At 29.9% G+C, this 12,822-nt stretch overlaps 1 protein-coding gene and 1 long non-coding RNA gene across 4 annotated transcripts in view; one reads left to right on the forward strand and one right to left on the reverse strand.

Annotated features, from left to right (window-relative positions):
• Positions 1-12,822, forward strand: part of LOC107456464 (solute carrier family 12 member 4) — a 444,402-nt gene that overhangs the window by 147,129 nt on the left and 284,451 nt on the right. The window lies entirely within an intron of this gene.
• On the reverse strand, positions 56-7,353 carry LOC147816280 (uncharacterized). 2 transcript variants are annotated; one of them, XR_015433670.1, is made up of 3 exons: positions 7,256-7,353; positions 2,807-2,837; positions 56-522 (listed from the first exon to the last, which is right to left on the reverse strand). It is a non-coding gene; the product is annotated as an uncharacterized LOC147816280 (long non-coding RNA). The 2 variants fall into 2 exon arrangements; XR_015433671.1 differs by lacking the exon at positions 7,256-7,353 and adding an exon at positions 5,912-5,985.

Below are 12,822 nucleotides of genomic sequence, written 5' to 3' on the forward strand. Positions count from 1 at the left end.
GTAATGATGAAACTTTTTTATAAAAATATACTGAATATCATTGTTTAGCTCGCGTATATTTTTATTTATACATATGTACTTGAATTAATGTAACTTTCTGAATATAGGAATGAAATTATACTAATGAAAATTACACTTTCATAAAGAGAAGTTATTCATTCTTGAGTTGCAATGAGCGAATGCAAATGTAATTCAAATTATGTCAACAACAGTTAGTATTCAAAGCTCGAATTTGCATAATAAATTAGGCATCTGCTTAGAATAATAATTCAAGAAACCTCTATAGATTCATCATGAATGTAATATTATCATATAGACGGAATAAATTGAATTAATTGTAGATACAATTCAACTGTATCCATCCTTTCTCAGTATTTGCCTATGGCCAGAGGCAATTTACATTTGTAACCATTAACTTTGTGTTCGGGGGCGTAAAATTCCAGACTTAGCTAAAATTTCAAATTCAGTGAAGCTTCGTCTTTCATAATCAAACGAGTTTTAAACCCTCTAACATGAAAAGATCTGAAATCAAGTTGATTTGAAATTAAATTTAATTACATTTAATTAGTTGAATACATGTAGAAAGTTGTTTAAGAAAAAGATGCAATAATAACGATTAAAGTACTTTTATGTGTACTGAGCTGCAATATAGGATAAAAAGCTATCTCTGTGAAGAACTGTATAGAAAATGTATCAAAATACCTCCGAAACGAGTAAGGGTTGAATTTGAAAACCATTGTCTTCAAAATTGAAACAGCATATATTAATTTTTGAGCAAAGTTCATAGTGTCAAAAGTATTGTGGAGGGAGAACTGTATGAGCGAGATGTTCACCGTCTGCCAACAGGATTCAAACCATAGACCTTCAGCTTTGTTGTAGGATACTCTAACTATCATAGTTGTACACCCTAGTCCTGAGTTATCTAGGAAGCTTTAATAGCGGCCACCGTTATGACATATGACATACATTTTATTCACTTAAAAGTTTTTAAGATGTAATAAAATGCATTAAAAAAGAAACTAAAATCTTCTGAATAAGCTACTAGGATCATAATTTCCAAATTACAACCCTTTTTGTCAATGAAAGTGGAAATTAATATGTCAAGATGCGTCACTGCAGCAGCCACTATATAAAGCTTTATTACTCACACTGTGCATGGTTGCAGTACCTACACAACTATAGTGCTTAGACCATCCTACTACGAAACCGGAGATGATTGTTTCGAATCCTGCCGTCAGCCAACTAGCATCTCGCCCTCCACATCATTTTCGATGAGGATAGATGTATGAAATCATGCGTTGTCTCCATGCATAGTTAATTAGACTATGCATTTTGTCAAATAGGCTGTTTTAATTTTAAATACACGGGGTTTTGAAATTTGACTAATACTTTTTTCCAGAGCTATTTTCAAACATTGTTGCTCAAGTTTTTTTTAACAGTGTGGTATTTCAGTCCCTGTGGCTGCTTGACCCCCCACCCCAGATTCAAATCAATGGGCACCATTTTTACCGTAAAATAAGGGCAGCATTGTGGGTGATGCTGATCACAATGCTCAAATCAAATTCTTGATCACTAAATTCTGAAGCCCTTACTTTCATACGTCTTAGTTTATTATGGAAACTGTTGGGGAAATGCTTTCTTTTTTTGTATTTTTTATTAGCAATTCAAAAAATGGCAAAAAATGGCAATGTTTCACGATTAAAAATATCAATAATAATTCATTTTTCTTAAAAAAAGATTTATAGTTGTGCTTTTAGATTAAGTTAGAGCCATAATTTGTTTTACAATTGTTACTAGAAGTTAATATTAAAATTTCATCTCAAAATTTTATTTTTTAAATTGTTAATAACATAATGAAATAAATACATTTAATGAGAAAATTTCGAATATGTCTGACTGTGCTAAACTTACGCCACTTATCTTCTGAGATATCAAGTATGCTCTAAGACACGAAACAACTCTTCTCCTTTTTGCTTGTGGATTTCTTTAAATATTGATTCCGTTTAAACAATTTCACAAACAATAAATATAAATGCTTGTCAACCATTAATTTATTTTAGCTTCATAAAGGTTGTAAGAAAAAATGCATTATGTTTCTTTCCAAGGAAACAATTTCCACAAAAAAAACGAAAGCCCTACAGCAATAGAGATTTAAGCAAATACAAAATGCTCTTGAATGTTTACCAGAACTAAATATAAACGAAATTTAGTGCTAGACCGGGCTACATACTTGAATAAACGCTGACTATTGATACGGAAATATTTATTTTGCTGACTTGCATTTAAATATTTAAGAAGTAATTTTTCGTTTATCTTTTGAAGAAATATGTAATTAAAAATATCAAATAATATTTAATAATTTTTGTGTTTTTTTTTTTCAAAATACTTCATTTAGACAAATCAAAGCTTCAAACTATAACGATAAAATTTTGAGAAAGAAAGGCCCTTTCATTACTTTTAACTTGCTTGAGAAATCGTTAACTGCTTATGCGTAAATGTTTTTTGCTGAGTTGAGTTTCAAATATTGAAAAAAAAGTATTTAAGATTTTTCATTCTGTTTCTTTATTTAGAAGTTGAAAAAAATCTATCTTTCCAGTTTTATTTTATTTTTTGTGAAATGCTTAATTTAAATAAATCGCAAATTAAAACATAACCTAAGAAACTTTGAGAAGGGACCACATTTATTTATTGGTAAATTAGTTTGAAATACCTGCATTATAACTATTTTCTAAAAACGTAAAGTTTATTTAAATTTAACATAAAATTTCGGAGAAAAAAAACTACAAGATTTATATATACTACTCACCATCATCTGTCATCTGTCTTCTCTTCTTTTCCTTAAAAGAAATATTTTAATTAAATTTAAATTTAATTTTCTTCAGCTAATTTCCTTTTTATTTCTTAAATTTGCTACAAATTTTATGCAATAAACTCCTACATTACGTACACATCCGTTAAAATTTTATGCGATTTCTTAAAAATATTTAACTCGATCAAATCACTCAATCAAGCAATTGCAAAAAGGGTTTTAATGAAAGACAGCCTTCATAAGTTTAAAGTTATTTTTGACACAATACGGCTTAACTGTAGTTAATTTAATGCATTGTAACTACGTAAGCATAGCTTTAATACTGTAAATTTCCATTTAAATTAAACATAAGAATTATCAAATAAGTCTGTAATAATTATTATAAAACGCTTGTGATGAAATGGGGATGAGAACTACTTGTTCCAATGATTACATTTTTAAATCAAACTCTACTTTAGCTTTGTTTTTGGGCTGATATATTTCATATTTCTGGAATTGGATAACGCCAAGAATTGCTTCATACTAACTACTCTGAAAAAAGTTTTGGATAAAATTACGGCATAAAATATCGTAGCCCTGAGTGCCGCTAAATCGAATTTTACCGGAACATGTTAAGAAATAAAAAATCTGATACACTGTAATATTTACCATAATAATTACAGTGGAATCACAAAATTTTTCGAATTAAATAAATATTGCCGTATACGTAACGGTATAATATTTTACGATAAAAAATTGTTTTTACGGTTGGTGTATCTAAAGAGCCAGTACTTTGTACAATAATTTGATTCGGAATTTAAGACACTGCTATAAACTCATAATCTTATTGCCTACATCAAAATTTAAATTTTTTGTCTGCAAAAATATTCTTAAAAGTGCTTTTGCTTTTCAAAAATATTCTTAAAAATGCTTTTGCTTCTTAAAAATACTCTTAAAATGCTTTTGCTTCTCAAAAATATTCTTAAAAATGCTTTTGCTTCTCAAAAATATTCTTAAAAATGCTTTTGCTTCTTAAAAATATTCTTAAAAATGCTTTTGCTTCTTAAAAATATTCTTAAAAATGCATTTGCTCCTCAAAAATATTCTTAAAAATGCTTTTGCTTCTAAAAAATATTCTTAAAAATGCTTTTGCTTCTCAAAAATATTCTTAAAAATGCTGGTGAAATGAAGCTAGCCATTATAGCGTTCTAGGCTTTAATATGTTTTCATCCCTGTCTGAAAGCATATCTCTTTCCTTTGTTTCTTCTAATTTTCTCTAAAATAAGTTACTTTGTAAGAAAAACTTACAGTAATTTCATTAAATTTTTTTTCAATAAATTAATTATTTAAATTATATAAAATATTAACTATATCAAATTACGTAAATTTACGTTAAGTTACAATTTAGATATCAAAAACTGAAAACTGTAATGACACACGCAGCATTACTATTTAGATAAGATAAAAATCAGAGCTAGCTAATCTAGATAGTAATATTCCTCCTTCTAATGACTGAGCTGCATTACGTGATGGTATAAGTTTATCGGCGAACTTTTCCAATCAACGGGCCCAAAACGATTTCGTATTTTGGTCATGGACTAACATGTTAGTGTTACGATCACTAAATGTTAGCGTTATTTTCTTCTTAGTCATAAACTCAGTCAGAAAATGGGACACTCGTACTAATGTGGTCTCAATTAAAGTTTATAGTGCATCATAAACACACCAATGTCGGGGAAAAAAATATTTTGCTTTCCTTGATGACTCTTCAAATATTTCTGTCTGCTTTTGTTTATTAGGGCCTTTTTTTGAAACTAGAACAATCCATTAAGGTTACATTATGCACATTTTGATTCCTGATGGAATAATTGTCCTTAAATGCGTTTCTTTGTTCAAAAAAAAATAAATAAATAAACTGAAACTTCTTATACATAGTCATTAAAAATAATTTTAAAAAAATTGTGTAAGAAATTAAATAATCATATTTTTATTGCAACATTATTTTTGCTATAAAAATAATAAAATGAGTTCAAATTAGAGTTCATAAATCGTTTCAAGTTTTCTTTTATTGTCATACTAAATTGCTTGGTTTTGACGCATTTTACTATATATCACCATGATATTAGATAAAAAAATGGAAATAATTTTTAATTTAAAAATTCGGAAGTTGATGTGTTGGATAGAACTGTTGTCCCACCTTTAATATAGTTGTTAATTAGAATTGGAAATACTTGGCCGATTTTCTTAAAATTTTTCCTATTATCATTTAAAATTACACTTATCCTACAAATATTTAATTGTCCTGCAACAGGAAAAACAAACCATAAGTGCCTCAAAAATAAATATTTTATAGAAAATACAGTTTTTTTGCACATTTAGAAATGAATGTTCAATTCAGAATTTTCTTTTTAATTCCTTAAATTTAAATATCCAAATAAAAAAAACTAAGAAATGAAAAGAAAAAAGATGCTTTTATTTTTCTAATTTACATGTTGTTGTACTTCAGTGCTTAATTAGGCTTACACTGAAAATCTACAAACCTCGCTTTATTTTTTTATAGTAATTTATTTAACATTGGCAGCCACTTTATTAGGTTTAAGCCCAGATATCCAGTTAATCAGTGAGCTGCTGCATTTTAATAAGTAAACAAAGCTCTTGAGTAAATAAAACTACTTTTCTGTGCGTTCTTTAATGAGAAAAGATTTTCCACCATTACACTGAAGTTAATAAAATTAAATATAGAGAAAAAAAACTTCTTTTTTTAAAAGCTTTTCAGTACTTTTAATTAAGATATTTGTCTAAAAAGATTGGCATAAAATACACACATTTAAAGTAAAACCAAATAAGCATATAAATTGTAAAATTTAAATATATTAAGTAAAGTAAATTCTTAGCAGAAAATACTGATTTTTGGGCTAATAAGAATTACAATAATTTTACAAGAAAATTTTTCATGTTTATCATAAAATCTCAATATTAAATATAATTTTGATTATAGATTTTAGAACAGGAAAAATTATTTTGATGTCTCTTGAATGATTCCTGGACTATTTCTAAAATAAAAGTAATGGTTTATAACAAAAATAAAAATTATTGCAGCTGTATACTTGCTTACTTACTTACCCTCTTCGTGCCGAACTGGCACATAATGCATCGAGTCTTTTTCTCCACACACTCCTGTGTTTGGCAAGGAGACGCACTTCTTCCCATCCAGTTAATCCTGCTCTACTAAGATCTTGCTTAATGCATCTTTGCCATGTCAGTCTTGGTCTCCCTCTTTTTCTCTTTCCATCAGACACCCATGAGCTTGCAAAATTTGCAGGATTGTTTCCATCTGTTCTTAGTATGTGGCTGAGCCATCTCCATCTTCGTTTGCAGCTATATACTCCAGAACATCTCCCCGATAGATTACGGCCATTTACTTACCGTAAAAATAAATACCTATGCCTGTAAAGCTATCATAAAAATACAGGTTTGACCGTAAATTCTTTCTTGTGAGACATATGGCCACTTCCTGTAAATTGATATTCTGATCGTAAAAGACATCGTCAGTTCATATTCGATATTTGGGGACAGGGAACAACGACTAACGAGGAAATAAAGTCTTATGCAGTCATTCGTTGAAGACTAAAAAAAATCACATTTTTATTGCCTATGTTCACTAATATATAGAGACTATCGAAAATGTTTTTGGAGAAACCAGGTATTGAACCCGGGATCTCTGCATCGCTTGCCTGATGTTCTATCCACCAATGAAGAGAGTGTGCACGCTCGAAATGAGCTATAACCGTACAATAATCGTATAATTTTGCAGTCAGCTCTACTAATTTTGATGAATTTCATTATAAATAGTGGAATAGGCTTTTTTGCTCAAAGAAAGGAACCTACAGTATAAACTAATGCTCAACGGGACTAACTTTGCTGAGGTTCGTTACAATTACAGAAAATTAGGTATTTCGCATAAGGAAGGAAGTAGGCCACACAAATTAACGACCAGTTCTCCAAATTTATTTAATACTCATAAAATACTAATAAAATCATTTAATTCTGAAGTTTTAATTAACAATTAAAACTTCTGAAGAGCATCTGTAATAATTATCTGTTGCGAATCAAAGTAAAAATATTGAATAATAATTCGCAAACTGTCTGAATTTTCCCCATTATGCTTGAAGCTTATGTATCGATCAAATTCAGAAACATTCTGGTAAAAACTGTTTAAATACAAACGAAATAGCTTTTATAACAAATATCACGAATAATAGAGAAAAAATAGGAATATTTTAGTGAAAATGAATTTAAATTTTTAATTTTAAGGCAATCAAAATTCAATTTTAATTTTTTTAAACTATTGAGGATTATTTTTTTCTCTTTTTATAAGTATAAATTTAAATATAGTGTCAATTATACTTAAACTAAGAAATAAAATTAAGTAAATAATCCTAAGAAACTGAAGCTGTAAGATATTACCTGATTAAAAACTTCATTCGATTTATCATCATCCAAATCTCATCAAGCAGTATACATGTGTCTAGCACTTCAAAAACAAGCGCTCATTTCCAAGACTTTCCAGACGTGAATGCAAAGAAATAAAAATAATTTGAAATAAAAAACGTAAAGTTGCAAACGAAAATTGGAAAAATAAAGGTGAGAAAAAAACTATAAAAACTACAGAAGCCGAGAGACAAAAGACGAAAAACAGAGCAAAAAAAAAATCACTGTGGCCGAGAGACAAATTAGGGTAAAGTACATTGCAAACCAATTGTAAATTATGTATACATTATTTGTTGTTGAAATTATGGGTAAACGATTTATAAGTGGGTTTTAGAATTTTTTTCGTTATTTACACAATAAGTTTCGAAGAAATAAAATGATAAAAGAAAATTTTAAAGCAAATAAAGATACGGTACCTATTTTATAATTCGTCCATTTCACATATTTTTAGCTAGCGTTTAACACCTAAATTCGTTACATGAAGGCTAAAAACTCCAAACCCACTAAAAATGATATGCGTGTTCATAAAAAATACTTTTCGGTATTTGATTTTGTATCGATGCTGATATAAAGTACTTTTTTATAGGCATATTCAATTTAGATCACTTGAACTAAGTATCGAAGCATATTGCATTTTAGTGAAGTAAAATACTTATCACACCAAATGTAATTCGGTGCGATACTTTTTTTTCCTTCACTTTTTGACAGCATAACTTCGACCGGGATTTCATATTTTTGAAATTTCTGAACAATTTTAAGTGCCTTACCTCTTTTTAAGAAAAAGGAAATCTTTTTGTTAAACTATAGTTTGACAACACAAGAAACTCAATTCCAACAATAAAAGCACATTTTTTAAGGAGTTGGCCATAATTTTTGATCAATTATGGCATATTTAAATTATTTTTGCCACACGTCAGCATTGTCATTGTCGTCATCTACCTGTTCTTTTTGGTATCTTTCTCGATAGTTCTAACACAACATAAACATGAAGTTCGCAGTACATAATCATTATGTTATTTACATTTTGTTTCATTTTATAACCACCTAGTGACCCCGATTATGAGTACACGACTATCAATATTGCAACACCGTAGCCTTGTCATTTTGAACCCAATCCAGAAGACCAGGGAACTCCTGGACCAAGTAATGGGTGAAATTTGCCTTTGTTGAAAACTTTTTGACGGAACTAACCCGCATTACGGTTACATGGAGAGAGAAACCACGGGAACCTCTCATGATTAGCCTGATGGAAAGGTTCTCTAACCCATGATCCGTCTACCACTGAGTATATTTTATGTTAGCACTGTGGTCAGTGATAGCCGGAATTCGTATCAGCCAGCCATCGTTGGGATTTGAACCAGGATCGCCTCATTGGGAGGCGAGCACTCTTTTGAGTCTCCATGAGGCACCACGGCGCATATTACTTATATTGATTTAAGGAGAGCTTTTTCCCAAAAACTTATTAACACAATCATGATGCTTTTTTGGCGATTTTTTTTCAAAGCTCCTCTTTTGACGTCGTACAAATATGTTCTATAAACATTGTAATAAATTATTTTCAGAAAAGCTTGCGTTAAATTAATGAAAAGTGTGTATTGTAACTACTACTACTATTATACAATTCCAATTCACTAGTATATAAGACGTGTTATCTCGACTCGATCTTGGAGAACGTTTTAATAGATGAAGGTTAGATAACACTTTCCCCAGATTGGTGACGTGCAGGCGTGATCTGTACACGCCGATCTTGATGCGAACTCCCACTTCGATTTGAACACGCCTACTCCTGAAGATGGTAAACATTGAACTGTTGACTTTCTATTTGTGATGGCATTGTCCTTCCTCGCACTGTTGCTACTTAATCTCGATCACACACCACTGGAGATTATATACACTCGACTGCCAAAAGCAGCACAGGATCGTCCACGCACACAACCGTGATCTTAATACTGCTCTCCCGGCCTCTCGCAAAGCAGCAATAAATCATTTGGTTACAACCATTCATCAAATTCTATCTCATATAAAATCTGATGAGGGTGTATTGTAGTATAGGTACCACTACAATAATTCAATTCCATTTCTCTAGTATATAAGACGTGTTAACTCTGTTTTATAAGAGGGTTCTTCTTGATAGATGAAAGGCGACACAGTCACCACACAAGCCCCCCCCCACAAATGTATACTTATTATTTAAAAAAATCCAGCTTGAGTAGATAGTCAAATTTTTGAAAATATTCTTAAAAGGTAACGTTTTTTAACATCACTGGTGTAGAAATTGTACTACGTGAAGTGATCTCCTTTATAATTCGTGACCTACTAATGCATTTAAGTTAAGCTTTAGAGTAATTTCATCTATTATCCAATAAAGAGCTATCTCAAATGGAATCAGATCTATGGTATCCTACTGAGTCATCGTTATCCTTCACATCAGAAGACCCACTCAAATCTAATAGCATTAAGCATGGATTACCTATTTCACCATTTTACAGATCTAAAAGCTTTACGATTATAATATTTCTCAAATTTATTATTAAAGGAGCATATGTTTGCAGTTGGTAAATCAAGGCATATTTGACGCGAATGTGAAGGGAAATAAATTTTAATTAAAAAATATAAAATGCATACATCTCAAAATCGGAACATGGTACATTGAATTTTATTGTATAAGAAAACTGTAAATATTATGTAAATTAGTACGAAACTCGGGAATAATTGGATTTGTTTTGAATATATGGCATAAATTGTAATTTGAATTTCATCATCTTGATGTACTGATTAAAATGCATGCATCAAATGAAAAAGTTTAAAAAACATCTATAATATAATCGTTTTTTTTCCATAAAACATTGAAAGCTTTCATTGTCTATAATGCATTATAAACGAATTTAAGAACTGGAATAAAAAATAAATTGAATTTAAAATGTTGTTTCGAAATAATTTTAAGAAACCTATTTAAATTGAAAATTTGATTGATTGTTTTTAGTATCATATAAGCGTTTACACATTTTCCTAAATATCTTCATTTTTGTTGTTAAACCAGACACAGTTTTTTTTTTATATATAAAACTCAGTTCACGCGATTCATGTATACATGAAACACACAATTGTATTTTTTCGTAATATTCACATAGCTGTTGCTTTGAAAACTTTTTTAATTCATTTATATATCAGGCGTAAGTAGTAAAAAAGGGTAATTACGTTTTAACTATAATGTAATGTTTTTACACATGTGCACAGTAAAAAATTCCGGAACAGTTTGCTGTAAAAAGTACAGGCACCCTCAATGCAGCATTCGTGAAATCCGATTTACTCTAAATTCCATTTTTACTGTAAATTTTTTACACTAGTCTTTACTGTAATATTTAATTATTTTCAATGATTCAATAATTTTACAAAAAAATTATTGTAAAAATTACGGTATATCATGCGTACATTCAACAAACAATTGTATTTTTTCGTAATATTCAAGCAGCTGTTGCTTTAAAAACTATTTTCATTCATTTGTGTTCACACATAAGTGGTGAAAAAGGGGTAAAAGAGTAATTACGTTTTAACTATAACGTAATGTTTTGACACCTGTACACTGTAAAAAATTCCGGATCAAATTGCTGTAAAAAGCACTGGCACCCTGAATGCAGCATCCGTGAAATCCAATTAATCTTCAATTCCATTTTTACCGTAAATCTTATACCACTTTTTTTATTGTGATATTGATTTATTTCCAGTGAATCAGTGATTTTACAATAAAAATTACGGTACATCAGATTTTTAGTTCTGGTTATAAACTTTACAGAAAAAGTACTGGCACCCTTAGTACTTTTGCTGTTACTTTTTTCCATAATTTAACCTTGAATTTTTACAGTGTACTTTTTTTCTCGTTATTTCTTAGAAACTATATTCTTTATTTACAAATCACTAATTTAATTTTATAATTAATTGCAAATTTTCTAAAAATAAATAATGCTTCAACGGATACTTCATTTTTTATATTGCATTATCTGCTCTAATTCAAATTTAAGTCAAAAAATTTGTTCAAACCCTGTTATTTAATAAGTTATAGTATAAAAGAGCAGAAGCATGTTCTTAAAACTTTAGAACTTGAAAAAGATTTATTTTATAACTGCATGGATCTGTTTATATTTATATAGATTAATGATATAGTTAAAAGAAAATAAACTGTGCATAAAAATAAAAGAAAAAAATTGTTTCAGAAAATTCTTATCTTTACTTGACATATAATAGACAATAGATAGATTTCAGTTTCGTTTTTCAGCCATTTAAACCTGAGCCACTGAATAGCTTAAAAGGACATCTTCGATTCAAACTGATAGCTTGTCAGTATAGAAGACAGCAGCGATTCCGAACGAATTTATTGAACTGATTCAACAAAAAAAATAATAAACTGGAATTTTACCAACTAGTTTCAAAATATGTGTTCAAATTTGAGATACAAAGCCAGAACTAAATGTTTCATTTATGTTTCTGCTGAGTATAGCCTGATAAGAGTTTTCAAGACTAAGCTGAATTCTTCGAAAGTTGCTTTCTGTGAAGCAAATAAATAAATAAATAAAAAGGATTTGAATTAATATTGGTTGTTCCGTAATCGTTTCCCTTAATAATTATTTATAGAACCCTTGTCAAAGATAAAGTCAAAAAATATACGCATTAAAGAACAAGATTTTTTTATTTAAGCGAGATAAACAAATTACCGAAATCTGTTGAATCATTATAAGGCAGAAGAAACCTTTCAGTTTTCTTTGTTATTAATGTGTTTAGTACCTTGTTTTATTAATGTGTTTAGTACCAGTTATCAAAAGTAATTCCTTTATAATTTTTTTTTGTATTTTTATCACTTAAATATTAATTGGTTGGCTCATAATAAGCGTTTTAACAAGAATTCTACGTTTTTGACAAGAATTCCATAAATAAGTATAATATCACGCGAATGAACAATATTATCATGGTATCATTTGTTTTTATTTCTTAACTAGGGGGCTAATCACCCTGCTCGCTGACGCTCTCCAACCCCGATGATTGCTTCGAAATAACTACTGTTTCTTGGCATAAAACAGTTGAAATTATTCAACTAAATATACATTCCATGACAAAAAAATCGACGCACCAAGAAGGAGTTGTCCGATTGAAACGAAAATTAGAGGATAGGAAGACAATGTACAGAATAGTTAATGATCAAAATTTCAGAACAATTGAATAATTTATTGCAGAGTTACAGTAACAAGTTCAATAAGGTGTTGACCCGCCTCTAGCCTGAATACAAGCTGCCACACGGCGTGGCATAGACCGAGAAAGTTCCCGGGTGATCTCTTGCGGTGTTTTCTGCCAAATTCGATCCAATTGTCGAACGAGGTCATCAACATTTCGTTCCAGATGCAATCGCCTTACCATCATATCCCAAAAATGCTCGATGGGAGACTTATCTGGTGATCTGGCAGGCCAAAGAAGAGTTTGATAAGCCTTCAGACAGTTCATAGTGCCGTATGTGGTCTGGCATTGTCCTGCTGAAAAACCAGCCCAGGGAGCTG

This window comes from Parasteatoda tepidariorum, chromosome 1 (assembly GCF_982258835.1).
Source record: "Parasteatoda tepidariorum strain Cologne lab strain chromosome 1, Ptep-v5.0, whole genome shotgun sequence".
In the NCBI taxonomy this organism is placed as follows: domain Eukaryota; kingdom Metazoa; phylum Arthropoda; class Arachnida; order Araneae; family Theridiidae; genus Parasteatoda; species Parasteatoda tepidariorum.